Below are 8,927 nucleotides of genomic sequence, written 5' to 3'. Positions count from 1 at the left end.
ATTTACAATTTCTATCATTTTGATTGATTGATTTGAAAAAATTTATCCGTCAGCACCCGGGTCATAAAACACTATTGATATCTTGATAAATTTATTAGTTTATTTTATATATACAAAGGTGAAGGTTTTATATATATATTAAGGTTCAAGACTACGGTATTTAACTTTTTGTTTTTAAGAAAGAAATAATAGACAGTCATTTGTAACAATGTACAGTCATTAAGTAAATGTAATTATTTCTCTGCGTAATATCCTGGAATTTTTCTCAAGGTACATGGTCACTCCAGATGAAACAGAATGCCATTGCTCTTATATCTCTACTAAGCAAGTAAGTTCTTGATATTTATTACGAACTATATAAGTTTGCGAGTATTTAATTACTTAATATGGAGCTTCACTAAAAATTATCCGGCAACTAATCTCAATCTTTCAGTTTAATAAGCACGATTCATTCAGGAATCCTAGAGAAAAGATCAGGATTTATAAAGAGTTATTTTACTAATGATTTTTGTACCTTTATGCGACAGTATGTGTTCATTTACAAAATATGCATATTATCTGAAGCTAGTAAGCTTATTGCGCATGTCCAATGAAAATAGAAATCTCGACTTCAGTGCTAGAATCTAGGAGAAATTTATATTCCTGTCATGATATCGTGCGAATCCTCGGTTCTTATTTTTAAACAGGATTTTTTTTTTTTATTGTTGTATTTCTTGAAGACATTTTAACGATTGTTCTGTGGTTCTAAAGATGCAATTCGAGTTGTTCGCTCAATGCATTCCATAACGCTCCACTTCTTTGTTCGAAATCGGAAATCAGGTACTATAGTAGCGGATTGTGATGCGCGAGGATAGAACCTGGGACCTTGTGGTTCGCAGTCGAGTAACATAACCATAATACAGAAGCATATGTTTGTGTGGCTTATATGCTATAACTGGCTTATATGCTATTCACCACACTGTGAACATTTTCATACAGTTTGAAATCTTCTTTGTAGGCAAATGTTTAGGATCATACAATCTCCAAATTCTGAAAGGCGCGAGGAAATGAATAACTTTTGGAGCAGGTTTTGCTCGCTGATATTTTTGAGTCGTGATTATAGATCTCGTCATAATCTTTTAGAAACAAAATCTTTTTCCATTTTTTTTTTCTGTTGCATGCATTCAAGCGAAGTAATAATTCAGAAATTTTTTAAGACGTAACTAATATCAACCATGCTGTCCTTGGGGAGAGGTACAATCATAACCATCTCGTCTTCCTTTTTATTTAATAGACCGGTGTATGAATGGATGTGAAAATATTGTCAGAACCTGTAGACTTTCTATGCAATTCTAATTATACGCATTTCAAAAAAAAAAAAAAAAAAAAAAAAAATCTTCCCTATTGTATGATTAGCTTCAGGTAGCATAATCTTGTTTCCTTAGAGAAAATGTAAATCGAGCTCAAACAAAACAGAGAAATTGAATCTAAAGTTCAAATTATATATCTTTAGAATTCAATAACAATAATATGCGTTATTTGTATAGCGTAATGTTTCAAACATTTTAAATATTTTTTAACTGTATTGATCTCAGGAAATCCGTTGGACTACCGCAAAACATTATAAATATCATAAAGCCTGTATATATGAAACTTTATGCTCAAAAATTGTTAAAGAAAGGCTTGCATGGAATGACACAAAACGCTAATGAGAGTTTTAATAGTTTGCTCTGTAATATAGTCCCAAAACAACATTTCGTTGAACTCCAAACTCTGTCATTGGGGTCCTATATTGCTGTCCTTCAGTTTAACAAAGGTGAGAATGGCATAAAAAGTGTGTTAAATCAGTTGCAAATAGAAGTTGGTTGTTACCTCAAGAAGGACTAAAGTTTTTTGACAATAAACGTATTTGTAGTTCAAAAAGGCATTCATTATCAGCTGCAAAAGTTCACAGAAAAAAATGAGAGTTCAGCAAAAGCAAAAGAAAGAAAAATACAATGCATGAAGAAAAAGAAAGTTTAACTTCTAAATGTGGAGAATTTTAGACTGTTTAATGAAGCGGAAATACTTTTTTACATTAATTGTAAACTTTAAGCTCATTTTTCACAAAATAATTTTCGGATAGAAGTTGTAAACCATTAACATGATATCTCCAGTATTAATCAATATTTTTTAATGAAATTTTCAGATAATGTTCTTTACACTATTGTCTATGAAATGAACTAAAAGTTTTGATGTACAGTAAATACTTGTGGTGGTAACATCATAAGCCAGATAACAACTTCCGGAAAAGAGTGTACACTTTTGTCTAGTGGCTTCGTTACTCGGCTATAAATCCTAACGTTGCGAGTTCGAACCTCAACTTGCACATTGGTGATCCTGGTTCTGAACAACCGCATTCTTCATTCAGCAGTCGTGGCTCCATCCACCGGCAGCAACCACTCACACACGCTCGCCGTCGCCCGCCATAACACTTGGCGTGATAACAACGTTCGTCGCTCGCCATAAAGCCTGGCGCGGTAATCACGTTCGTCGCTCGCCATAACTGGCGCGATAAACTCTACCGACTCGCTGGTGGGGGGACTATTGTGGTGGTAACATCATAAGCCAGATAACAACTTCCGGAGAAGAGTATACACTTTTGTCTAGTGGCTTTGTTACTCGGCTATGAACTCTAACGTTGCGAGTTCGAACCTCAACTTGCACATACTTTTTTTCATTTATAGCCTTTTATGTTAGAAAATAGCTGAAAATTTAAGAATAATGGCTACATTGCAACATAAAAACCCTTCATAATATTTTTATGTTTTAATTAATCTCTTAGATTTTAGTTCATTTTGAAGATAACTGTGTTAGGTATGCTATCTGTAAAGAAAATTTTAATTGCTGAATTAAAATTTTGTGTACAGTGTTAAACGTGTTGGTTAACTTTTTGCTAAAATTTACATCAAATTTGTCAATTTAAAAAAATAGGACAGTCACAGAAATTTTTTTATAGATGTTTATTTTTTTTATATCCTTATTCAATTAGAAAACACAAATTAAAGTTTAAAAAGTAATCTTTTAAAAAAAATTGTCTCGAACGTAGGCAGTCACCTTAATTTATTCAGCTTAACTTTGTCAGTGATGATGTTTGAAGCAGAAATAGTTTGGAGTAACAAATCTCTTTTTGCAAAAAGGACAGTTAGGTAAGCATCATTAAATCGTTGAAAAGGTTTAAAACGTTTAATGTTACCTCTAGGGATGGAAAGTCGGGCAGCTTGGTTGCTAATATTCTTTATAAATTGCCATTCCTGTTTCAGATTATCGCCAAAGGATGAGTGTCAAGTAAGGTTTCGGTAAGTTGTTTGGGGTTATTCCAATCATCTTCCTTGAAATTCCAGCAATAACTATTGGGCTCCAAGTTATACTTGCAATTCTTTGTATTAAACAAGATGGGTTGGTGATCACTGACAGTGTTATTCAGAACATTCCAGTTGCAAAGCGGATATAACTCAGGGCTAAAGTGATGTCTAAGGCCTCATATGTTCCACAACTAAAGAGGTATGCGTTGGTGATCCGTCATTGAGAAATATTAAAGCATTATCATTAGCAGTTTCAAGCAGTTCACTACACCTGTTGTTATTAGTGGAGCAACCCCATGATAGGTATTTAGCATTCAGATCACCGAGAAAAATGGTGTTCGTGTTTGGAAAGTCAAGGAAATTCACAAGCAGCTGAACCTGATTAGGTGGGTGATACGTATTGAAAATGTTGATTGCTTTTTTCTTCCATACAATGGATATACCCTGCGGCTCAAAGTCGCTGTTTTGCACTGGAGTGTCAATCTTCTTGAAATTTAAATCCCTGACGAGAAAGGCAAGGCCACCTCCCCCCTTCCCTGGCTCTATCCCCACGAAATACCAAGTAGCCTTTTAATTTAAAAACGGAATGCTCTCTGAGCTTTGTTTCTTGCAGGGCTATGATCTGAACACCATACTTATCCACTAAATACCATATTTGATCTCGTTTGACCAGTGTGGCCGTGGTAAAAAGACCATTCGCATTACTCTGTAGGATTTTAAGAGAGCTTCTGTTAACCCGTAGGAGACGATTATCCACTTGTCAAGCGACGCCCTCTGCCTAAACCATGTTCGGGCCCCTGATTAGCCTGCGCGACTGTCAATGCAGTTTCAATCTTCGAATATGGAGATGGTTTCGAAAGGAAAACGAGCAGCTTACATAGGTCCGAGGACCTGGTGCACCGAAGTTGGAAGACTGACTTAGTCCCTAATACCTGCAGGTCTTAGCTGAGAAAAATGGAACGGCCTTCACACCTTGGTTGACCCTACCAGGAGAATACTCTCCCGACGTGCCTCCGCCCGTTCCACCCAGGAACACCCCCTCACTGGCTACTATGAGGCGGCTGCAGGATTTGAGGAGGAATCCTTAATATTACCAAACAATAGAAAAAAAATAAAGAGCAACAACTTTATTTGATACATTCATATCACAGAAATAAAACAAGCATAAAAAATGAATTTAAAAGTTCAAATAAATTTAGTTCTCAATATCATCTTATCAATACAATTTACATAGAAAGGAGGGGGCTTAAACTATTTAGAGTCAGTGGCTTCAAGTTGTCAAAATCGCCATTGCTTACAGGAGAAAATAGTTCTTGATCCTACCATCTCAAGGAAAAGTGTGAATGTTTGCCGTAGTACAGCCCGCTCTAATCCTTATGCCATAAAAATCATTGTAAGGTAACAAGTTTAACAAGAGATGCGATAGGTTAGCCATGCATAGCTATACATCAGTGAATTAAGTACAAAAAAACGTCCCAGATAAAGTGTTTTTCACAGATTTATTAGAAATAAAATTTTAATTATAGTTAAAATTTATAATAGCACTATAGCACAGCTGTATAATAAAGGTTCATTTGTCTTTTACTTTTTTAGATCAAATAATATTTTCTTGTTTGACATAATATAATCTAAAATATGGCTTTCAGGCCAGAAAAATGCAATCCAATGCAAAGGTTCATAATTATTACTGCATCTTACTTGCTGCTGTATTCCATACTGCAGACGACTTGTAATATTATTATTCTTACTAATAACATCGCGCGGTTACTAATTTGTATTCCATTAAGCATGGGTTGATTGCTTTGTCTAGTGTATTTTTTCGATTTAATTTATTGATAAAGAATTCTCTGTAATGTGCGTCCTTGTATGTGTTACACTTTGTTCCAGCAGAAAAAAAATTAACTGTTTTTATATACCTGATCTAAAAGTTTGCAAACAACCTTTTGGAACACCCGGTATATCAATCTTATATAATCCCTGTAGGCTTAGATATCTCTAACAATTTTAACTTTTAGAAGAAAAATGACGGTTAGGAGAAGTTTAAAAGGTGTAACGAACTATTGAAACTGAGAATGTAATGAAAAATACTTAAAGATGAGTTCAAACCAAAATTTTTAAAACCTTTTTGATAATACATGACATTGCTTGAGCATTGACTTAATTATAAGCAAGAGGAGTTAATCAGGATTGAATGCGATTATGATGTGGAAACAATATTGCTTGATATTTTTTCTTCCTGATGGTGACATCATTTACATGCATTTCACAATCAATTTAAGAAATTCAAACATGAAATTTTCGCCTTAATTTTATGTGCTTTGTTATGAAAAGACTTGAATCTCTAGTAAGATTCAAAAATGCTACTATTCAGACATTATTAGACAAAATCTCTATATCTTGTATTGATTGGAATAATAGAAAATATCTTTAGAAATAATAAAAAATCAATTCCAGAATTTTCATTTTCTGCCTTTGATAGTGTGTTCTTATAAATTTTAATTCAGAAACCATGCCAACAATTTAAATGAGGGTATTCTTATTTTTCTCACAAAAGTTTTACTAGTATTCAAGAGCTTTACGTTATTTTTTGGTTTTGATATACTTTATATGCTTGCTTTCATTAAACTGCAGAGTTGTTGCTAGTTAATAAAATAGCATAAGTAAGGATAGTTCCAGCCAAAGCAGCAATACAGTTTCTTTGAAAATTAAAAATACCATATCCCGACAAAATAAAATTGGATTTTTCCACCAACACATTTTCGAAGCAAATTTTTTCACTTTCTCCAGTAAGTAGCAATCTCTGCCTTATCATTTTACGAAACTCTTCCTGTAGGATCCCTGCTTCCACAGGCAATCTCCCGGCAATCCACAGACAAGCCAGCAGACCTCCAAATGAGTTTGTTATGCTGAAAGTCCAATGGATCACAACTATGTAATGCAGATCTTTAAAGGACTTGTGCACGATTATGGCAATGGCAACAATGCAAATACCATAATGAGTAACAGATATTAGGAAGGAGGGAACAGAAAAAACTTTCTGTATCAGCTGTACGACATCAGCAAGTTTTGACTGATGCTTCAGGATATCCTTTTGCTGCGTTGCTGTAAACTCTTCAGGCGAACAATTTCGAATACGAGAAGAGAGGCGACTTAACATTGAAGAAACATGCTGACACATCAAGCAATACAAGAATGTTACAATGTTAACCCATGTTGGGCATAAAAGATATGCCATCCAATAATACAGAAATGGATATATAATTTCCCAGCAATGATTCACTTTATAACCATAAAAGGAATCAAAATTATTAATTGACCTGATTTTGTCTGGTTTCAATACTTCTAAGATTGCCAATGCAAGAGACGAGCCGAAAATGAAGATAAAGAGAAAATTTTGTCGTTTGGTCATACTAGGATGAATTTCTGCTAGCAACATGGACAGAAATTTTTTTCTGCTTCTCATTGAACGCCAGATGAATGAGCTTACGATTAAGATACCTATATAAAGGAGTTGTATTCTGGAAACAAGATCTCCATTTAAATTCAAATCTTGCGTTGATGCACCCATAATTATTATTATGTATACAATGAAGTACAAGAAAACGATTATGTGCCGTCTTCCCGAATTTTCCAGAAGCCCAGTCCAATAAAGAATTCTTAGAAGAAAATTTGGATTGCCGTGATATTTCATGTGCCATTTAAATTTTGAAAGCTTTAAATTAAATTCGTGTTTTTTCTTATTACTAATAATTATTTGATGTTTCAATGATTTCATTTTAATCTCTAATATGAAAATTGTATTTAAAAAATTTCGATGGGAAGTTCATCCTTTGTTTCAGTGTATAACGAATGTCCGTTTCATTTCAATAGAATAGTCTGTTTAAATGCAAGTATATTTTAAAATACTTCTTCTCTCTTCTCCTGCACCCTAGATAATGATTAGTAGGTAAGATGGAAAAGATCAATAAGTCGGTTACTAATGATTTTATGTCTTCATTCCATTAAAAAAATTAAAAATATTGATCGATTATGTGAAATGTATTGATGTAAGGATTTATTAACAACTTTAGTCATACAAATTTTTGATATTGCTATTTTCTATCGTCATTTCTTTAGTATGCAGAACAGCATGTACCATTTGATAACAAATAATGGTTTCTATGGTTGGTAAATCTTAAATGTTTAGTTTTCGGAGAGTTTTGAAAAGATTTAATCGAAAGTTTAAAATATCTTTATTTATCAACACATTTATAAATGAAGTCAATAAAATCAAGTAATAAAATAGATGAGCTTTAAAGTTTTCTTTATATTTTTTCCCTTTAATTTTCACATTACACGAAAGGTACAGGTTTTTACCATTCAATTTATTGGAAATGCGTTTTAAAAGCCCACTTTTATTAAAAGAGTAGAATTTGTTTTAATTATTTTCTACTTTTTCTTTTATTTATAATTCATTACTATAATCTAGAAATGGGTGTTTTCTCGCTTTGTTCACGACCAGTAACAAAAAAAAAATTATAATAATTTTAAAAATTCACCAGAAAAGTAGATAGAAAAATAGTCAAAATTCAGGATCGGATTAAATGCTCTAGGGGTCTTCTATAAATAATAATCTGACTTTCCCCCTACCCCTTTCTCATCTTCTTACTTTCTTTCTTATCTATTTCCCTGCTATCTATCATTTTACGTCAGATATTTGTTATTTATTTTAATTTTCTATATAAGCAGTTTTATGTATCAAATTCTGAAAAACTAACAAAACTTTTAATTAAAAGTCCTTTCTAGAAAGCTTTGGTTCCATTATTTAACGCATTAAAAAAATCTAGCTTAAGATTTATAAACAATTTAAAAAAAAATAATACTAATAAATTTTTGAGCACAATTAAAAAAAAATTTAGTTATAAAAATAGATATTTTTTAAATAATAAAGCAGTGTATAATTTTTAGATTTTAAACAACATTAATATCAGATTTAAAAAGATCATTAATTAGTAATTTTAGAATAATGTGCTATTATTTAAGATGCTTATTTTTTTATTTGAATCATTTTCAATGCGCTCTCCTTATAAATTAAAGTATTATATTATTCGAAAAATATTGCAAAAAAAAGTATTCGCATTTTTAGAGCTCTAATGTTGCTAGGTTCATAGGTAATTGCTTACTTTACATATTTGATAGTTCGGCCATAGCCAAATTATATAAAACTCTGAAAAAAAATGAGAAATGAAATCATCTTTTAAATGATCTAGTAAATGAAATAAGAATTTTAATAATCCTCTTCATTTTTCTTTTTTTCCCGTATTTCAGATTTTGGTCATGTTGATTTATACAAAAAGAAAAAAAAACCGTGTTAATAAATAATTATTTGAGGAAATATCTTGAATTTATTCATTTATAAAATCTTTTTATTTTCCCTGAAAGAGAAAAGAATAAAAATATTCTCAATGAATGAATGAATGAATAAACAATTTAAAAAATACAAAACGAAAATATACGTAATAAAAATTTCCACTTTAGCTTTTTTTTCTAATAAAATTTTCAAAAATGCTTTTTAATCTTCTCCCCCCCCCTTTACTTCACATTAGAGATTCTGATTACATAGAA

The sequence above is a fragment of the Argiope bruennichi genome, chromosome 10, assembly GCF_947563725.1.
Source record: "Argiope bruennichi chromosome 10, qqArgBrue1.1, whole genome shotgun sequence".
In the NCBI taxonomy this organism is placed as follows: domain Eukaryota; kingdom Metazoa; phylum Arthropoda; class Arachnida; order Araneae; family Araneidae; genus Argiope; species Argiope bruennichi.
The sequence above is the reverse complement of the archived record's forward strand: the minus strand, read 5'-3'. Positions refer to the sequence as shown.